At 43.6% G+C, this 20,194-nt stretch overlaps 1 pseudogene across 1 annotated transcript; it reads right to left on the bottom strand.

Moving 5' to 3' along the window:
• Positions 1 to 17,451: 17,451 nt before the first annotated feature.
• Positions 17,452 to 18,090, bottom strand: LOC307096292 (small ribosomal subunit protein eS12-like; annotated as a pseudogene). Its single transcript has 2 exons — positions 17,730 to 18,090; positions 17,452 to 17,493 (listed from the first exon to the last, which is right to left on the bottom strand). The product of its transcript is annotated as a small ribosomal subunit protein eS12-like (transcript).
• Between the last annotated feature and the right edge of the window lie 2,104 nt (positions 18,091 to 20,194).

Genomic DNA, 20,194 nt, shown 5'->3' with positions numbered 1-20,194 from the left:
TCTTTTCTTTTTTCGTGTCATCATAAGATTTGTTTTTCACCATCCTGCAGAACTCCAGCTTGGACCCAGGCCTCTGGGTACACTTTCAACACTGCCAAGTAAAGTGGAAGAACACCTTCTTGTTTTTGCAGATTAATGTTTCTGAACAAATAAAAGACCAATAGTACTAATTGTTTTTATTTAACTTAATCATTTCTATCTGACAGATAGATATTCAATAATTAGCAACAGCTGCCATTATTATTATATTATTATTACTTCTATTATTATTATAAAGTAGGAAATGATAAGGGGAAGACATTCAAGAGGAGAGCTTTATCATTCACAGAAATGCTAAGTTCCAAATTGATATACATTATGTCAAAGGCCTATTCAGTCATCTCAGCAAGATATTGACATACCCCTTCTGAAGTCAATGAAGTCTCCATAGTTGTCAACTTGATCCTTGAGCCTGAGATGAGAGAGAAAAAGGAGGCTGTCCAGCTTAAAGTTATTTTTAATTGTTCCAGACAAAAGATAATGAGAATGTGGAGAGGCCCTTCCTGGGAGAGTTGGGGGGCGGGGCACAAAGGCAGGGCCCTCCCCTCAAGGAACTTAGAATCTCCTCTTGGCTCATTACTTTCCTTATTAAACTCACTTGTGTGTTGTTTTGTGAAGTGTCCTTAAGTCTTTTCTCAAGAGAGTCACTTAGAGATCACTAATTAGGCCTGTAAACCCATAGGAGCCAAGGGCCCCTGCCTTTTATTCCTTTTGTTTCCCTCTCCCTCTCACAGAGACTAGAACAGTACTCAGCACATGGTGTAGCCTCAATAGAAGTTGCTGACTGTCTGACCTTGGAGACTTGGTCAACAGTTTAGTTAGAAGCTTCAGCTTAAGTTGTGTTAAGTGGCATTCACCAGTGGCTTGCTTGGCTGGTTGCTGGCATAGCCAGAGCAAAAGGATACACAAAGGTCAAGCATGCCAAGGGCAGTTCAGTCAGGAAAGCCAGGCCATTAGCAGATGGGGGTGCAGAAGATGGCCAAGGGGGGTGGTTTTCTCATCTTCTTCAGTAGATTGGATATAATTACCCCTATAGCATGTGCCCAGATTACCTTCTGTGAAATTAAGTCTGACAGCAAACTGCCTGTTAAAAGTGATAGAAGCCAAATGGAAGGGGGAGTAGTGTGGGATTGAAAAACATGACCTTTTAAGTTATATTTAATCAGTAAACATCTGATACTTTGGTTTTCATTACCACCATCACAGAAATGGCACTAGCTCTATGGGGTTTTGTGTGATATTTGCTTCTGTTGGCTAAGAACTCATTGACCATATATGCCAAACACAACATTTGGTTGACAATGGAAATTCAGAGCAGCTTTTTGTCTCCAAGGGGTAGGAGCACACCTGGAATCAGAAACATTCCTAATGGAACCACTGAGATATTATGTAATGTAGAGACTGCCATGCCTCCTAAAATAGGATTAGTTTCTTCCTCACATGTAAGCATAACACAGAAAAGCTTCTAAACAACTGAATATCACTATAGTTGGTACCCAGCCTAATCTGAGAGTCAGGGAACAAAGTTTCTAAGGCTTGTTGTGGGAAGAGAGCAGATTTAATGCATGTCGTTCATGAAGAAGGAACTGGGAACAAAAGGTAGAAGCTACAAGGAGGCAGATTTCAACTCAATATAAAGCAGAACTTTCTAACTGGGTTGCCTGCTTAGGTAATGAGTGCTCCATGTGGTTACGTATTTAAGTTTCTGATTTACTCCTCCTAACCACATATCCTGGTTCTTTGCCCAAACTTGCAAAACAAAGGCCCTAAACTGTCCATGACTCAAAATGACTAAATATGAGACTCTGGCATCCTAACCTTAGTAGTTGTTAGGTCCAGGGCCACTGACAGTCCCAGTTGTTACAATGAGGATTTCTTCCTCTGGAAATCATGGTAGGTTCCCCGAGGCAGGTCCTCTAGAGGGGATGTGGCTCCAAATCAAGCATTTCCTGGAGAGAGTTAAGATGCTCCTGCTTTGGGCGCTCCAGGTGTTGGGTTTTCTTTCTGTTGTTGGGTTTTCTGGGTTCGAGGCAGGCCCTTGGGGCTGGGCCAGCCAAGCCAGGCACAGCTGTAGCATCCCACCTGTTCAGCCACTCTTCGAGGCCAGTCCTTTCTTCTGCTCCAAGGAAGAGCTGCCATCAAGCAAGCTTGGCAAGTAAATACAAGACATTTACAAACACCAAACCATTTTTCACTAGCTTGCTAGTCCCCTAAAGGTACTATAAGAGTAAAAGACATGAAATTAGCATTCTTGACCTTTGACTCTATACAAATCATTATTCAGCTGAAAGAATGGCTATTCCAAAGCAGAATTCAATCATTCAGGCCTGAGACAGTCAACCGGGAGATGTGTCCTTTAAGAGGTAAATTTAGAGTTCAGTTCCATTTAAGTTTTAAGTTTATTCCTCTCTTAATAGAATATTCATTTTAAAGAAAGCATTTAAGACTTTTGAGTGCCACTTTCAATAATAATGCGTTATATTGGGGGGAATCCATTTACAAAGCATTTTCCAGAACCTGCCCTGCCCTTAAAGGAGCAAAGAGCATACCCAGAAACACGTGCTCAAGGAATGTTAAGATCGAAACTGAAAACTCAGATGTCACTGTGTCATTGGGGTGCAGGCAGATTAGGTATTGTCATCCATCCTCAGTTTACAGATGAGGAAACTGAGGCCTACAGATGGTCAATGACTTATCATCTTGGCTCATTTGCCAATCTTGAGCTAAACAGAGAAAGCAGAAACTATGAAAGTGAATTGGCCTCCCTTGCTGTTCTGTATAAGGCAGATCTATTGGGGGACAAGTGAGGCTTGCCCTCAATCCCTTCATATTGCTTTGCACCCTGCTTGTATCTGAGCTGTAGAGTTGTGGCTGTAACACCACAGGTTTGGGAGATTTGGAGTCTGAAATGTCTTCCACCACCTTCAAATCTTACCACAGAGGTAAAAGAAACATTTTTCATTATTTTAGTAACTCAACAATCCAAATATTTTCCTGAGTTTCTTGGCTATTTTGCTAGATTTGAGAAATATTTTATTATTGTCAGGTTTTTTTGGTTTTTGAAGTGTTGTTTTAAAAGTTTTTTTTTTCCCCCTTCTTTTCTTTTTGTTTTGTTTTGGTTAAGAGGAAAGACTCTAAAGCTGGTGACATCCCAACTTCTCTGTCTTTTAAATAAACTTACCAACTGATTGTTTACCTCCTCTCTGGCTGGCTCAGGGCCCATTTCAATGCATTTCCATGAGTGGGTATAAAGACCCTGGGGGTCCTGTCCCAGCCACTACCACATCACCTATGGCCCTTGAAGATATAAAGAGCTTCCTTTCCAGTAGTTCCTGTGAGAGGAGCAGAGCTGAACTGATTGCCAACTTGGGCCAACTATATTTCAGGGCTGAACCCTTTGAAGGAAAGCTGGGAGGGTGGCCTCGACCACCTCTACTCTGCCCCATATATACTAATGGGCACAGAGAAGGGACAGTATTAGGATAACTGTCTCAGGGCATAGCTGGAAACAGTCAAAGATGAGAATCAGTGTCAAATCTACTGAGGAAATTCTTGCCAACGTGGGTGGCAGACCAGGATGTTTGAGAGTGAGGGCTAGTTAAGGTGTTATTTATTGTTTCTAGGAACTTACTTATGTTATCTCATTTAATCCTGTTAACAATTTCATGAGATAGATGTTACTACACCCTATTGTTCAAATGAAGAAACAAAGGCACTGAGAGGTGCAGGCACCTGCCCAAAGTCACACAGCTGGCTCTCCAGGTACTCCTATGCATCTAAATTCTGTGCTCATGTTCTTGGGGTTTTGCTGCAGCATGCCAGCTACCCCCCAACACTACCTGACAGGGAAGAAGGAGTAGACAAGAGATAACAGGAGATGCTTTTCCTTCCTGGGTTTCTGCAGTTTCTATGTGCAACACTGTGCCTGGGAAGGGTTTGGAGCTGCTCTACTCCTCTGATTGGTGCCTGTTGGCCTCTTCCCCTATTGACTCCCCCAGGAACCCCAGGAACACAGTCTTCAGTGTAAATGTCTCCCCTCTTCCCCGCCCCCTCTCCTACAAGCCAGAGCTCTTATCCTAGAATTCAACCCTCCCCGGAAACAGGAATCTATGTGCTAATGTGGTAATCCTCCTATTCAAAAGGTTGCTACTTCCCTACTGTGGGGACCAGCAGCAGTCTATAACCCGCCCCATACAGTATTTCTGTCCTGGGGTGAGCCTTGTTCCAGCCTAATTATAGCACAAAGGGGAGTTTAGACCCTCTCATGCAGTTGTTTAAATTCACTGGGATCAAATGGGGCTAGAGAATTGGGAAGGTAGCAGTAGGGTCCTGACTTTCAAGTTACTGGAGACCACGTGTTGGCCAGGGCCCTTTCTTTTTCTTCTTTTTTAAAGATTTTTAATGGATTTTTAGAGAAAGAGGAAGAAAAAGAGAGAAACATCGAGGTGAGAGTGGAACATTGATCAGCTGCCTCCTGCACACCCCCTATCAGGGATTGAGCCCACAACCTGAGCGTGTGCCTTGACCAGGAATCAAACCAGCAACATTTCAGTGCACTGGACAACATCCAACCACTGAGCAACACTGGCCAGGGCAAGGGCACTTAGAGAAACTAAGAGAGCATAGAAAGGACCATCATGTGTGTGTGCCCTAGCTAGAGGGGTCCCCATAATGGGCAGAACAGTGTAGACAAACTACCTTACCCACAGCCAGGACTGGCCTTCTGGAGGAATGTGGCCTTCCATCTGGCATGCCATGGGAGCCTTTAAGAAGAATACCTCCATATGGGAAACTTTCTTTCCTGTGTGGTAAAGAACTGGGCTCAGGCTTCAACCAGGCGATTCTGAGAAAGCCCAGAAAGAAGAGAATGGTGGAAACAGGCAACCAGGGCCTTTTATAATGGCAGATGGCACTGTGGAGAGGCAATGTTGGTCTCCCTATTTGGCAAGGGTTGCCAGAAGGATATAGGCCAAGTTTAGTTATGGGCACTTGCTCCTACTTTGTGGGCAAATGAAACAGAAGAGAACATCTGGGAGAGAATTATTGCCTCACATTTGCCCCTCTCCTGCCTTTCCTCCGTAACTATACTAGGAGGAGGAGAGGAGTGGACCCTGATCACTGGATCTGGGAGGTTGCTGAAAGGAATGATTGAGGAGAAGGAGCACTGGCCTGGGAGTCAAGAGTCAGGGATCCAATTATCTTTCAGTCTCTGGCTCTGTATCTTTCTTTTATCTATACTCTATGTGGGTTGGACTAGATCACTGCTAGGGAACTTTCCAGCTCCAATATTCCAGATTTTACTTCCTAAGAAGAGTTTTTAGAAGCTAAAAGATAGGACAGGACATGAGACTGGAATCCACAGAGGACCCTTTCCCCTGGTGAATTAAAACTGGGATGCTGCCCTGGCTGGGTAGGTCAGTTGGTTAGAGCATCATCCCAATATGGCAAGGTTGTGGGTTCAAACTCCGGTCAGGGCACATACAAGAATCAAGCAATCTATGCTAATAAAAGGGTAATATGCTAATTAGACTGAATAGACCAGACATCCTTCTGGACAAAGCCATGGTGGCAGGGGTTGAGGCAGAGGTGTTTAGGGACAATAAGGCCGGCAGGGGAGAGCAGTTAGGGGTGATCAGGCTGGCAGGCAGAGGTGGTTAGGTGCAATTAGGCAGGCAGGCGGAAGCTGTTAGGGGTGATCAGGCAGGCAGGGGAGCAGTTAGGGGCGATCAGGCAGGCAGGCATAGGTGGTTAGGGGCCATCAGGCAGCCAGGGGAGCAGTTAGGGGCATCATGCAGTCATGCAGAGTGGTTAGGGGCAACCAGGCAGGCAGGCAGAGGGGTTAGGGGTGATCAGGGAGGCAGGCAGGTAAACGGTTAGGAGCCAGTGGTCCCGAATTGCTAGAGGGATGTCTGACTGCCGGTTTAGGCCCGATCCTGCAGTAGGACATCCCCCAAGGGGTCCTGGATTGGAGAGGGTGCAGGCTGGGCTGCAGGACCCCCTAACCCCCATGCATGTGTTTCATGCACCAGGCCTCTAGTGAATGTATAAAAAAATAGAACAACAAATCTAAGTTTCTCTCCCTCTTTGAAATCCTATATAATAAAGAGGGAATATGCAAATTGACTATCACTTTGCTACAAAGATGGCAGCGCCCACAGCGGAGGCAGGGGTTTCCGTAACACAAGATGGCAGCACCAACAGTGGAGGCCGAGTTCCCATAAAGAGCCTTAATGAGCAATCAGCAGGGACCTGAGGCTGCGCCACCCTGCCCCCGTGGGGTTTGACAGGGGCCCTCAGGCCAATGCCCCCCACCTTGGCGCCAGGCTGGGGGACCTCCGGCCGCGCCCCCCACCTGGCAGGGCTTGATGGGGGACCTCAGGCTATGGTCCCCGCCCCAGCACTGTGCCAGGGGACCTGAGTCCATGCCCCCTGCCTGGTGGGACTTGACGGGGACCTCAGGTGTGCCCTATGCCCCAGTGCTGGGCTGGGGGACCTCAGGTCTCATCCCCCACCCAGCAGGGCTTGACAGGGGACCTGAGGCTGTGCCCCTCTCCCCTGACACTGGGCTGGGGGACCTCAGGCCACATCCCCCACCCAGCGAGGCTTGACGGGGGACCTCAGGCCATGCCCCCCCACCCCAGCACCAGGCCAGGGGACCTGAGGCTGCACCCCTGCCTGGCAGGGCTTGACAAGGATGGGACCGGCTGGGTCTGGGTCTCGTGTGATTTTGAGGCGCATGTGGGTGGGCAGGGACTTGACTCTGGGTCCTGTAGTGCACCCCAGACTCTGACAGGAGGAAGATTTTCATATACATTTTACTAATTCTCTTTCATCTCTGACACTTCTTTTATAGAGAAAGGGCAAATAGCAATATTAAGTTATTTCCTCTAATTAATCCCCATTTAATGTGCACGAATTTTGTGCACCAGGCCACTAGTAAATAAGTAAATTTTAAAAACCACTGGAATACCATCATGGTTGCTGCTACCACGATGAGCATACTCACCCTGAATGGTCATCCCTCCTGAAGCATTCCTTTGAGGCCACAGATGACCAGCAAATGGCTGCCCAGATGGTCCCTGGGATCCACTGTAGAGTACAAATCTGTTGTTGTCCTACAAAGACCTTCTGACTGACTAAAGGCTCAAGATCCTAATGAGCAAGCTGGACAGAGGGGTGGAAAGTGCCCCAAAATGTGCCAATGGTTGTAACAATCCTGAGATTAGGGATAATGACTTTCCCCCTTCTCCTTATTTTCTAACTTTTCAGGAAGGGGGTTATATTTTTTTTTTTTCTAAAAATTGCTTTGCTAAAAGAAAGTTTTCCAGGAGCTATTATCTATAGATGGCAAGGCATTGGGATCTTGATTGGGCTGAGGTTTACTTTGAAATAGTACTGTTAAATATGATAACCACTAGCCACACATTGCTATTTAAATATAAATTAATTAAAGTTAAGAAAAATTTAAAATATACTTCATCAATTGCACTAGCCACATTCCAAGTACTTAGCAGCCATGTGTGCTAGTGGCTACTATATTGGACAGCATAAATATAGCCATTAAAATGTCTCAGGGCAGTTTAAACATCATTAAATGGGCTAAGATACTGAGGCCTTGCCCTGTGATAGGCACCATGGGCTCAGAAATGAGCAAGACCTAATCCCTGCCCTCAAGTAGATCACACTTTAGCAGGGGACGCAAACATCTAAGCAATGCATTTCAACCCAGTGTGGTAGGTGCTAAGTACAGACATGTACAGGGTGCTGCGGAAGCACAGAAAAGGGAATGCTACCCTCTCCTAGGCAGTTTATCTGCCTCTGTTTTGGGACTTCCCAGGGAGGAAGTCAAATTCGGACTGACTGGTGTGGGAATGTGAATGTAAAAGCCCTTGCTCTATGTCCATTAATGCCAATAGGCACCTTCGTCTCCCCTGGGAGAGTGGCCAGAGGAAAGAAAGGAGTGTTTCTGTTGAAATTCTATGTCTTTTTGTTGTTTGTTTAATTCGTTTGAAGATGGGGCAAGGCCCGGTTTGGGAAACCCAGTTATGTGTAGTAAGGCTGAATACATGACAGAGAATGCAGGAAAGTCCCAGCAGCTGCCAAGTATGTTTGATCTTGGGGACTCTCCCTGCTCTTCCCACCAGTGTTTCAGCCATAAGAAAGTCTAGTTTAAGCTAGTGAGATTTCTTTCTGTATATCTGTAATGTAATCTTTTAGGGACTTTAGTTTACTCTTCCCTGGTTTATAAATATAGGCCTTTACGTAATTTTCCAAAGTCGTTGATAACTTAAAGGCTTTGGAGCATTGCTAGGTTAAATACTGAAACATTAATTAATCTAAGTTTACCCCCTCTGGAGAATCTAGAGGATGAAGTTGAATCTGTTAATAAATAAGTCTTGTATTTTATTTGAAATCTCTCTTAAAATATAAATGTATTGCTAATCTGAGAAATGTTAATTACTTACATATCACCTAAAAATTAAGGTTAAGAATTCTAACTAATTAGAAGGAAAGTATGGCTTTGGTGCAATAGAGAAAGCATAAGGCATAGAAATGCATTTTGAAGGAGAAAAAAAGGTAGTTTCTAACGCTGGTTATTTCTGAAAGTTATAAGAATGTTTGGGTGTAATACACTTTGATATATAATCTTTTGGTAAAATCATGTTTGACAATCCTTCAAGGTTTTAAATTTTAAGAAACTTTCTCTTGAACTAGAATTGGCTTTAGATCATCCCAATAGGCTCTGAAATGCCTCAAATGTTTGTTTTCTCTCTCATGAAGGAAAATTTTATACTGAAGGTACATAGGAACCTTTGTCAAATACAGTTATAACTAATAGTTACTAGTTATAATATTATAGAATATTGGGTTTTACAGAAAGAATTTGCTGGGGGTTATAGTGTGAAACTAGTTCCCTGGAAGTTAAGAAAATTCTCTGAATTAGAATGGCCAGCCTATGGTGTAGGTTGGCCCTCAGAGGAAACCCTAGATGTCCCAACTGTCAGGGCCCTCTTTGAGGTCATCACGGGTGACCCTGGTCATCCTGATCAGTTTTCTTACATAGATCAATGGTTAGAAATATCTCAAACCAGGCCTGCTTGGGTTTGGCTCTGCGCGACTGGTCAGGGAAAGTGTAAGGTTTTAGTCACTCAGGAAAAGGAAGGACTGATTAGAAAGGACCAGAATCTGCTCATTCTCCAGGGCGACCCAGAGGAGGTCCTTCCTCAGCCTCCACCACCCAGTGCCCCCGTTGCCTGTGAGGAAAGTTTAGATACACCACTTCCTTCCATCTCTCCTTGGCCGGACAGTCCAGAGCCAGTTGGACGGTGCTTGCGCTCAGCCGACCAGGGACCCAGACCACTCCCAGCCTTCCAGATGCTCCTCAGAGAGACTCAGGGTCCCCAGGTCTTGGGGAAGACAGGACCCTACAAGAGGAGGGATCAGTCTTTTACTACCAGCCTTTTATCACGACTGATCTCCTGAACTGGAAGCACCACACTCCTACTTATTCTGAGAATCTCCAGGTGATGATTGACCTCCTAGAATCCATCTTCCAGACCCATAGGCCCACCTGGGTTGATTGCAAGCAGTTTCTTCTCACCCTCTTTAACACTGAGGAGTGTATGAGAATAATGACAGAGGCTAGGAAATGGCTTCAGACCCAGGTCCCAGCAGGAGTCATGGACACTGACAGATGGGCCAGGGAGGCCCTCCCAGACGAGGAACCCAAATGGGACCTAAATTCAGGAGACGGAAGGGTCAGGCTGGAGCGATACTGACTAGCCTTCCTCCAGGGGCTCAGGGCTGAGGCCAAGAAACCCACCAATATGGCCAAGACCTCAGAGGTTTTTCAGAAGCCAGATGAAAGTCCAGTAGCCCCTATTTGCCTTTGAGTTGGAAAACCCAACCATGGGGGCCAAGGATCAGTTTACCTGGACTAGATTGCCACAAGGGTTCAAGAACTCCCTGACTCTCTTTAGCCGAGCACTAGCATCTGATCTGTCCAAATTCTCAGGACAGGACTTGGGGGTGCATTCTACTCCAATATGTGGACGACCTACTACGCAAGCTCAGTGTTGGGAAGGAACGCGAGCCCTTCTGAGACTCTTAACCAAAACAGGTTACTGGGTGTCCTAGAGAAAGGCACAAATCTGTCAGAGAGAAGTCAAATACCTAGGTTTCTGAATCCCCTGAGGGAAACGAAGACTAGGGACTGAAAGGAAGCAGGCAGTATGTGCTATTCCAGTCCCCAGCACCCAGCGGCAGATTCGGGAATTCCTGGGAACAGCAGGGTTTTGTCGAATCTGGATTCCAAGGTTTTCAGATCTGGCTAAGCCTCTCTAAAGTACCTCATGTTGCAGTCACCCTAATAGAAGTGAGGGGACAACACTGGCTAACTCATGCTCGAATGACTCAATATCAAGGGCTTCTATATGAGACCACCTTCTTACCCATCGCTAAAGGAGCCCCTGAGCATGATTGCTTAGAAGTCCTAGAGGAGGTTTACTCCAGCCAGCTAGATCTAACAGACAGGCCTCTGCAGAATCCTGACCTGGTACTGTTCATTGAGCCCAAGTAGGTTGCGGTCATCCACTGTAAAGGGCACCAAAAAGGAAAGGACTCAGTGTCAGAAGGAAACTGCCATCAGACACAGAAGCCAGGCTGGCTGCAAAGGAATAAGTAGAGCCATCACGGATCCTGTTGGCCCCTGAGTTACCTGAACCTCCAAAATATACTCCGCAGGAAAAGGAGTAGGCCCAGCAAGAAGGGGGTAAAAAGACAAATGAAGGTTGGTGGATGATCCCAGATCATAGGGTCTATGTCCCAGAACAGTTAGCCCACAGAATAATGCTCCAGCAGCATGAACTCACCCATTTAGGGAAATCTGCCCTAGAAGCTTTGTTAAGCTGATACTACCTAATTGCCTATATCCCCTCCTTGTGTGCCTCAGTTTCCCAGTGCTGCCTCTTCTATATACAAAACAATGCTAAACAGGGTCCTGTAGGACCAACCGAAGTTCAGCGCTGCGGGCAAACTCCCATTGAAGACTTAGAGGTAGATTTTACAAAGGTAGGACCTAGCAAAGGGAATAAATATATTTTAGTTTGTGTCTGCACCTTTTCAGGCTAGGTTGAGGCATATCTTACTCACACAGAGAAGGCAAGAGAAGTCACTAAGGCATTGTTGAAGGACATAATTTGTGGTATGGAATGCCTCTAACCATAGGGTCAATAACAGCCCAGCCTTTGTAGCAGAAGTAGTACAGCAGGTAGTTAAGGCTTTAGAAATTAAGTGGAACTTACATACCGCCTACAGGCCCCAGAATTCAGAGAAAGTGGAATGCATGAATCAGACTCTCAAGCAGGTTATGGCTAAGCTATGTCAGGAGACAACCTTACCCTGGACAGATATCTTGCCTCTTGCACTCCTGTGGGTGCATTGTACCCCAAGATTCAGGAAAGGTTTCTCTCCCTTTGAAATTCTCTATAGCAGACCCCCTCCCTTAATTCTGCTGAAGGGAGATTTGAGGAAAATAGAAAACTTAGAAATTCAAAAGCAATTACAAGGACTTGGGAAAACTATCCTTGAAGTCCACTGGTGGGTTACTGACCAATTGCCCATCTCTCTAGGAACAGCTGTGCACCCTCTTAAGCCTGGAAATAAGGTTTGGGTAACAGATTGGAAAAAGGAACCCCTTAAGCCAACTTGGAAGGGACCCTATTCAGTCATACTAACCACTCCCACAGCTCTCAAGGTTGTAGGGCTGAACACCTGGATCCACTACTCCCAGGTAAAAGCAGCCCACCAGTCAAGTGACACCCAGCCTGAGTGGAAGGTGATCTCTGACTGGGAATACCCACTGCAAATCACCCTCAAGGAGCCAGTGGACTTGGCTGATCAACTTGCATAGGGATCTAGATAACACTCTGCTGGACTAATCCCTGCACTAATATTTTAGGATATCTCCTTCTATTAGCAATATTCATTATCTAGTTTTTTTGCCTTTCTAGTTTACTGCTGCACCTGCCCCAAGGAACAAGGAAGTAGGATGATTCCACTCCTTCTACTCATTGTTTTCCGTGTATCTTTACTACTAAACATACTTCCCTTACCACCTGTCATTGTCAGGAGAAGAGACTCTGAAGCTCTAGATGTACTCCAGACCAGAAACCCTGACTGTCATTACGACCCTCTTGATAGAGAAGACACAGGCTACTGACCCCATGACATCGCCCCCATTCAGCAGGAAGTAGTTAAGAAAGGATGACGGCCTTGTTTCCATTCTTCAGCCTAAGGTTTTCCTTATAATCCCCAAGGTTAAAAGTCAGCTTGTGGATCAAGAGGGGAAATTGTAATGGATAAGGACAGCATAGGTGATTATAGAAACAGGGTAAAGACAGCTTTATCCAGCCCCCAGCAGAGACAGAATACTTGCTTATCTATAATCAGTCTAGCCCTGCATGGAGCAAACCCACATCCTAGAATAATAAATTTTCAGAGGCTTGAACTAAAACCAAGGTATACATGTTTGCAGCTAGTGAGTGGCAAGCAAGTGTCAGCTAGAAGATTTTTTATGACATACTTTTCAGCAGAATAGCTTTTAGTTAGCCCCTACCTCCACCCCCCAAAACAGAATTTGGAGAATATATATATTGGGGTTCAGCAGAATAAGATTGCTCAGCTTTTGGGAAACTGATTTCCCTGAGCCAGCAGCGCTGCGTTTGGAATAAAGGTGAACTTCTGCACCTCCCGAGTGCTTGCCTGGTTTGTTTCCTGTCTTTTGGTTACTTTGCCATAATAGTATGAATGGTCCAAGGTGCAAAGCACAGTGCTAAGCACTCTGGAAAATATAAAGAAAATGGCCACTTCCCTCAACTCTCCTGCTTTTTGAATAATTGAGAAATATATCAGAGGGTTTGACTATAATTTAAACAGTAGTGAATACAACACTACTCTAAGACATCTAAACATATTTAGAATCATAATGACTTCTAATAATAACTTTAGTAATACAAATGCTTTTTACTAGGAAATGATATGAGTTTAGGCGGAAATTTGCTCTACCAAACTAGAATGTGATATCTAGATCTTCTGATTGGCCCAGAGAAGTCAGACTGTGAACAGAAGTACAAGTTATCCAGTTTCTCTATGGCCTTGGGTATATCTCTTCTCTGTATACCAGTTTGTTCTTCTGAAAAATGAGGATAGCTTTAATAGTGCTTCTATATCTGACAAGTCTATGGCTAGAAAATTTATTATTCAAATCTCATTAACTATTTCAATATACATTTATATATGCAAGATATTTCCATTTATGTTCTCTCCATTTTTAAATGAAAATTTCCCCTAACTATTTTTCAGGAGGATGCAGTTCTCTTTCCCCATATGATTTCCAGAACATTTCAAAACTCTTCAAATGAAAATATGCGAGTCATGACTTGTGGGTAGCAAGTTAGGACTTGTGGGGACAGTTGGGGGGAGGGCAAACTCTGAGATCTGCCAGCAATTGTTCTTCCCCTTGCTTCAAACGAAGGAAAAGATCAGGTTATTTATATAGCATAAGGTTCCAGATTTTCAGGAATGAAATCTGAGCCCAGCATGTCAACATATTGGTCTGGTCTGTCTTGGAATCTCCAGTAGATGGATGTCTTTGTGCTGGGAAACATTAGGAAGGTCAATATTCTTTTCTGATTTTTTTTTTCTTTTAAGAAAAGGGTTCATTCTCACACTCTAAAGTGGTGGTATTAGATATCATCCAGATAATACACTCAATGGTTATGCCGACTTCAGTTTCAAACATAAAGCCCCAGGGCAAACAGCTTTTATGTATTCAGTTACATGTTCTTTACTTCACAGATAATGTTTTTCCACAAATACTCCCAGCCTGGGAGGAAATATAGAAGTGAGCAATCAGATGAAGTAAAAATAATAATGATGTTAATAACAATGATTCCCAAATTGCAAAGAACCCAGAGAGACATCCACCTCAGCTTCTCAATAACCCACAAGTTGCTCCATAAAGGGGAACTTCATAGAAGCAGCACCTCCTGGCAAAGTTGAGCTTTGGAGTAGGACAGGCTGAAGGTCTGCCTCCTGGGTCTGCCACTGACCAGAGTGTATAACCTTGGACAGTTATTCTCTGTAAAATCAAGGACAATAATACCTTCCTGCCTAAACTATCCTGAGCATTAAAGAGATACTCTTTTTCAAATGTCTGGCACACAGTAGGCAGCACTCGGGAAACTTGAGTTTCTTTCTGGCTTCTTTAAGTCTCTTCCAGCCCTAAAACACTCTGGCCCCAATCCCATTCCTTTGTTTCCATAATCCAGTCCACGTTTTAGAAAAATTCCTAATTCCCAGTCTCTGCGGGAGCACACACACCTGAATTGTTTCTTTCAGTTTTCCAAATTGCCACTATAACTTTCTTCCTGAGAAGTATTTGCCCCAATTCACTGTCTCTTAGTGTGTAGCCACAGTTGTTTTTTCTTCCCTAATTCTACTTAACTTCCCCCCTGCCCCCCACGGTGGCGGAGCAAGCTTAGGGGGAGGAGGACTGCCCCGGGACAGAGTTCCTCTCAGCTTCCTATTTCCGCTCCTCCAGGTGTTTCGTTGCAAGCCCTAGATTTAGCAAGTGTTTCCCATGTAGAAAGGGCACATGCCCAGCGCATTTTCCAGACTCTGGCTTTGGGATTAGTGGATCCCAAAATAGGTTCCCTTGGGGGGTTGGTTTCTTGGAGGTTTGATTACCGTGCTTCGGAGAGAGGGCTGCTGCGAGGTGGTCCTTCTTTGTGAAGGCAACTCCTTAATTCCACGCAGGCTTCAGATATATATATATATATTTATAACAGTAATATAATCACATTACAGAATCTTTGAAAAGTAGAGAAAAGGACAAAAACCTCCCTACTCTTAATTAGAACTCCTAAACATAGCCAACTGGTAGTATTTTTGTGGGGTTTTTTTTCCTTAGTCCTTTCCCAGTGTTTGCTTTATTTATTTGTTTGTTTGTTTGTTTTACTACACACACTTTTTGGTACCTTGCTTTTCACACTGTAAACTTTTCTAGGTAGTTATTTCATAGTTTTTAAAAATATATTTCTATTGTTGATAGTATTACAGATATCTCCCATTCCCCCCTCCCCATTCCCCCCTTACTTCATAGTTCTTAGTTCTTATTATTTTAATAACTGCAGACTACACCTACTGGATTTAGCTTCACTTATTTTACAATTTTCTTGTTGGCCCTGTAGGTGGTTCCAATGTGTCCTTTGTAATTAACACTGCAATGAATATATATTAGCATAATGCCTTTTCACCCAAATTTTTTACTATTACCTTAAGTCATCTAGAAATTGAAATATGAGGTTAATGAGTGTGAACATATTTATGGTTCCATAAATCTTGCCCAAATGCTTCCCAAAGGGTTGAACCAATATACACTCTTACCTGCAGCCGGTCAGAGTGTCCTTTTATCACACCCTTCCCAGCACAGGCTATCTATTTAAAAATGTTGGTTGCTGGTTTTTCTCAGGGTAACTATGCTTTGATTTACAGTGAGGGGAACACTTTTTTCCCCCTTGACTTTGATAACTATTTTTTTCTGGTTTTGTTTTTTAAGCAAGCCTTTTGAAGTGAGTGGAATTTGAATGAAGAAAGAGGGCTTAGTGAATAAAAACTGGGAGGTTTTACCTGTAATGAGGTTAAAGAACAAATGGTGAATTGGAAGAAATGCATGAAACTTCTCCATGGAAAGGAAAAGAAAAGGGAATAAGGAATGAGTTTGGGAGGGGCTAAATAGTGGAACCAAGCTTCTTGATATGGTCTAAGCTGCAGGTGTGAGAAAGATGTATTTAGAAGCAGTGGTTTGGACCAATTGAAAGCAAAAGAGGCTGGACTCCAGACATGAAATCAGCATCAAGGATTTGGTGAAGAGATGAAAGATAAGTGAATTTTGGATTAAAGAAATGACAGTCTATCAGGTACAGGGGAAGGGAATCCTCTATTCTGACTTATTTATTGAACACTTTCCCTGTGCTCAGACACTTTTTGGAGGCTATCTCAATAAATCCTCACAATAACTGAAGGAGATGTATTATATCCTTATACTCATTTTACAGATGTGAAAACTGACAATATGAGGGGTTCAGTGTTGCAGCCAAGGGCTCACTTGTAATATGTATTACAAGTAGCAGAGAGGAAGATTTGAAACCATGTCTTCATACTTTAAACCTAGCACCTTCAGGATCAAGAACAAGATTTGGTTGAAGGAGGAAGAGAAACAGCATTTATCCAGAGCATGAAAGTCTGGGGGTCAGGCCTGGGCATAGAAAGACTGGAGAGACCAATGGCCCATATACTCAAATTATTTTGGGAGGTGGGACTGAAGGTCCCCAGACTCCCAGTCTGAATCTGAACAGGTTGTCCCTGAAGGCTGCTGAGCAAGGCCTAACAAGAATTCTGATTCCTAAATCCTCAGCTATTTGAAGGCCCAATGTCTTAGAGCTTCACCACTGCCTCCTTCAGGATACCAACTCCTCTTTGGACCAACATAGTGATTGTGAAATTTCAAGGATTTCTGTTTGGCTAAATATGATTTACTCTCCCCTAGATCAATGAAATAATGTGTCTCCTGCTCAATTTCCAGTACCTCCTCTCACCCAATTAAAGTGGAAACTCTGGCCTGGCTGGTGTGGCTCAGTGGTTGAGCATCGACCTACCAACCAAGAGGTCACAGTTCGATTCCAGGTCATGGCACATGCCCAGGTTGCCGGCTCGATCCCCAGTGGGGGGTGTGCAGGAGGCAGCTGATCAGTGATTTTTTTCTCATCATTGATGTTTCTATCTCTCCCTCCCTCCCCCTTTCTCTCTGAAATCAATAAAAATATATTTTTTAAAAAATATATAAATATTTTTTAAAAAGTGGAAACTGCCAAGCTTGGAGGGTGTGTAGTAGACAAAGCCAAAGTTAAATTTTCAAAGGCACTTGTATCTTAGCCCCTTATTTCAACTCATTATTTCACTAAAAAAATATTGGGTTTGAAATATAGATTATGTTTGACTGGTCACCAGTACAAATGTGTTCTTATTTTACCACAATCTGTTCTGTATAGAGTCTTTGAAAATGTGGTTGTGTGGTACACATTTAGAAATTGGAGTAACAGAGGTGAGCCGTGGAAAATGTCTTAGTTTGGCTGGTTTAAAGGTGCAGGTTTCCAGAAGCCCCAAACTCAGTACTCAGCAAGGAAGGAAACCCAGCTGGCCTGTTATCTTCAGAGACAGTAATAACAGATAACTATTATGGTCCAAATACTCCAAAATGTTAGTATCATACTATATTGCTGGGTGAATATATTATAGACTTTTTTTTTTTTTTTTTTTTTTTTAGAAACAAGAGCAAAGTATTTTATTTGTTCATTTATTGCATTTGAAGTACTCCTGGATGACATCCTTGACCTAAGACTCTTTTTTTAAAAATATATTTTATTGATTTTTCACAGAGAGAAAGGGAGAGGGACAGAGAGCTAGAAACATCGATGAGAGAGACACATCGACCAGCTGCCTCCTGCACACCCCCCACCGGGGATGTGCCCGCAACCAATGTACATGCCCTTGACCGGAATCGAACCCGGGACCCCCCAATCCGCAGACCGACGCTCCATCCACTGAGCCAAACCGGTGTCGGCATTGACCTAAGACTCTTGGTCATAGTCCTTAACTATCATACAACCGCAACCGACCAGTTTATGGGGGTTTCCCTCTCTGTCAGTTTTACAGAGGCCTACTCACTCCCCTAGTTTCTTGTTGTCATCAACCTTAATTAGGTTGATTTGGTGTTCAGCACAAAGGGTCTCCACCAACTTGACATACACAGTCTCACTGAAGTTTGATGGTTGCAAACACACACATATAGGCTTGGCACTAGTCTCAGGCTTTGGCAACTTGGCAAATTTTTCATGTTAGGCCCCTGAGGATGATTCTGGTATTCAGTACAGCTTGTAAATTAGTACTAACATCCATTATACCTCTAGCAACAATGCCTTCCTCAGCCATGGTAGTGGGTTACAAGTGAAGCAGGATTTTTTTATTTTATTTTTCAACCACAGCTTACAGTCAATATTATTTTGTATTAATTTCAGGAAAACAGCATAGTGGTTAGACAATCACATATTTTACAATGTGTTCCCCCCAATATTTCCAGTACCCACCTAGCACCATACATCGTTATTACAATATTATTGACTATGAGGAGTTAGATGGGATCAGGCAGTTTAGGGTAAGGGTCCAGGGGAGGGAAGATGGTAGATAAAGAAGAGATGAGCCAGATGGTCAGGATGTGAGCATAGTAGGTGGAATGTACCAGTCAACCACAGAGCTGTCCTTCCCACTGAACCCAAGAGCTGGAACTAAAAGTGGGCAGATGAGGGCAAAAGGAGATTAGCTGGTGTTTTTGTTTGTTTGTTTGTTCGTTTATTTGTTTTGTTTTGTTTTTGAAAGAGCCAATAGAGGGGAAGAGCAGGAAATTATAAACTCCTAGACTGGTGAGCTTTTGTAGCAACCCCTCTCAAGTGCTGAGAGCTTTGTTACTTTCTCTGTAATAAACTTCGCTTCCCATGCCCTAGCCGGTTTGGCTCAGTGGATAGAGTGTCAGCCTGGGGACTGAAGGGTCCCAGGTTTGACTCCGGTCAAGGGCATGTATGTACCTTGGTTGCAGGCACGTACACAGTAGGGGGTGTGCAGGAGGCAGCTGATCGATGCTTCTCTCTCATCGATGTTTCTAACTCTCTATCCCTCTCCCTTCCTCTCTGTAAAAAAATCAATAAAATATATTAAAACAAACAAACAAACAAACAAAACTTCGCTTCCCTTTGCTTACCCTCCCTTGTCCATGAATTCATTCATTGACTTCTCAAGACAATGAATCCAACAGCTCAACTATATTCCCTGTGCTGTACTTTATATCCCTGTGACTGTTTTGTAACTACCAATAAGAAGTACAAAATGGAGCATAATCTTGAATGCACCTGAGCATCATCCCCCAGCCACTTGGTGGGAGAAAGGGAAGTTCTAAAGTTATATGTACTTTCCTGTGTTTTTCAAACATTTCCATAACAAGAATGATTTGCTTTGATATTTGGAAAAACAGTAAGAAAACATTCAGTGTTGCTTACTTAAAATGCATTTTAGTCAGGACTGTCAAGATGATCAATCTCCTAGCATATTTTTATTTAGCATTTAAAATGAGCTTGAGTCAGAGAAAGACAAGTATCACATGATCTCACTTATATGTGGAATCTAAGGACAAAATAAAATGATGAACAAATTAGGCCTGGAGGCATGGAAGCATGGAACCTACTGAAGGATCTCAGAGAGAAGGAGGAGGGGGGAAAGGAAGAGTTTAACCAAAGAATTTATATGCATATATGCATAACCCATATACACAGACAATAGTGTGGTGAAGGCCTGGGGCAGGATGGGAACTGGGTGGAGGGGGTCAATGGGGGAAAATGGGAGACATCTGTAATACTCTCAACAATAAAGATAAAAAATAAAATAAAATAAAGTAAAATAAAATTTGCTAGGCTGGAGCTAGGCCCTGGTGGTGGTGGTGGTGGTGGTGGTGGTGGTGGTGGTGATGGTGGTGGTGTGTGTGTGGAGATTCAAAAGGAAAGGTGTGACTGTTTCATTGAGGGTCTGTTATGTACCAGGTACATTTCTGCTATTTACTCATTTCATCCTCCAACAGTGCTGAAAGGTAGGTTTTCACTAACACTAGCAATATGAATGAAGAAACTGAGGCTCCAAAATACCATGCATAATGGCTAAGAACACACAATAAATCAGTGGAAATTCTGGGCCCAGAAGGCAGGTCCGTCTACTTCAGAACTTGTGCTCAGTTATTATATATCATTGTTCTTCCATAATATATACACTCATACATATACAATATGGTTCCTGTCCTTTTAAGCCTTATAGTCTAGTTGAGAAGATAAACACACACACAGAGGCAGTGCCTGATTTATGAACACTCATTATGAACAGAAACTCCACCTCTTGGGCCTTTGAGAAGTCTGGGTTGGGCTGCAGAGGATGGGACTTTCATCCATACCTGCCTTGCCTCTGAACTTTTTATGCTTTGACCATGGCTGTAATCCAC

Source organism: Cnephaeus nilssonii (assembly GCF_951640355.1).
Source record: "Cnephaeus nilssonii genome assembly, chromosome: X".
Classification (NCBI taxonomy): Eukaryota; Metazoa; Chordata; class Mammalia; order Chiroptera; family Vespertilionidae; genus Cnephaeus; species Cnephaeus nilssonii.
Note: the sequence above shows the minus strand (reverse complement) of the source record. Positions and strands in the feature narration are given on the sequence as shown.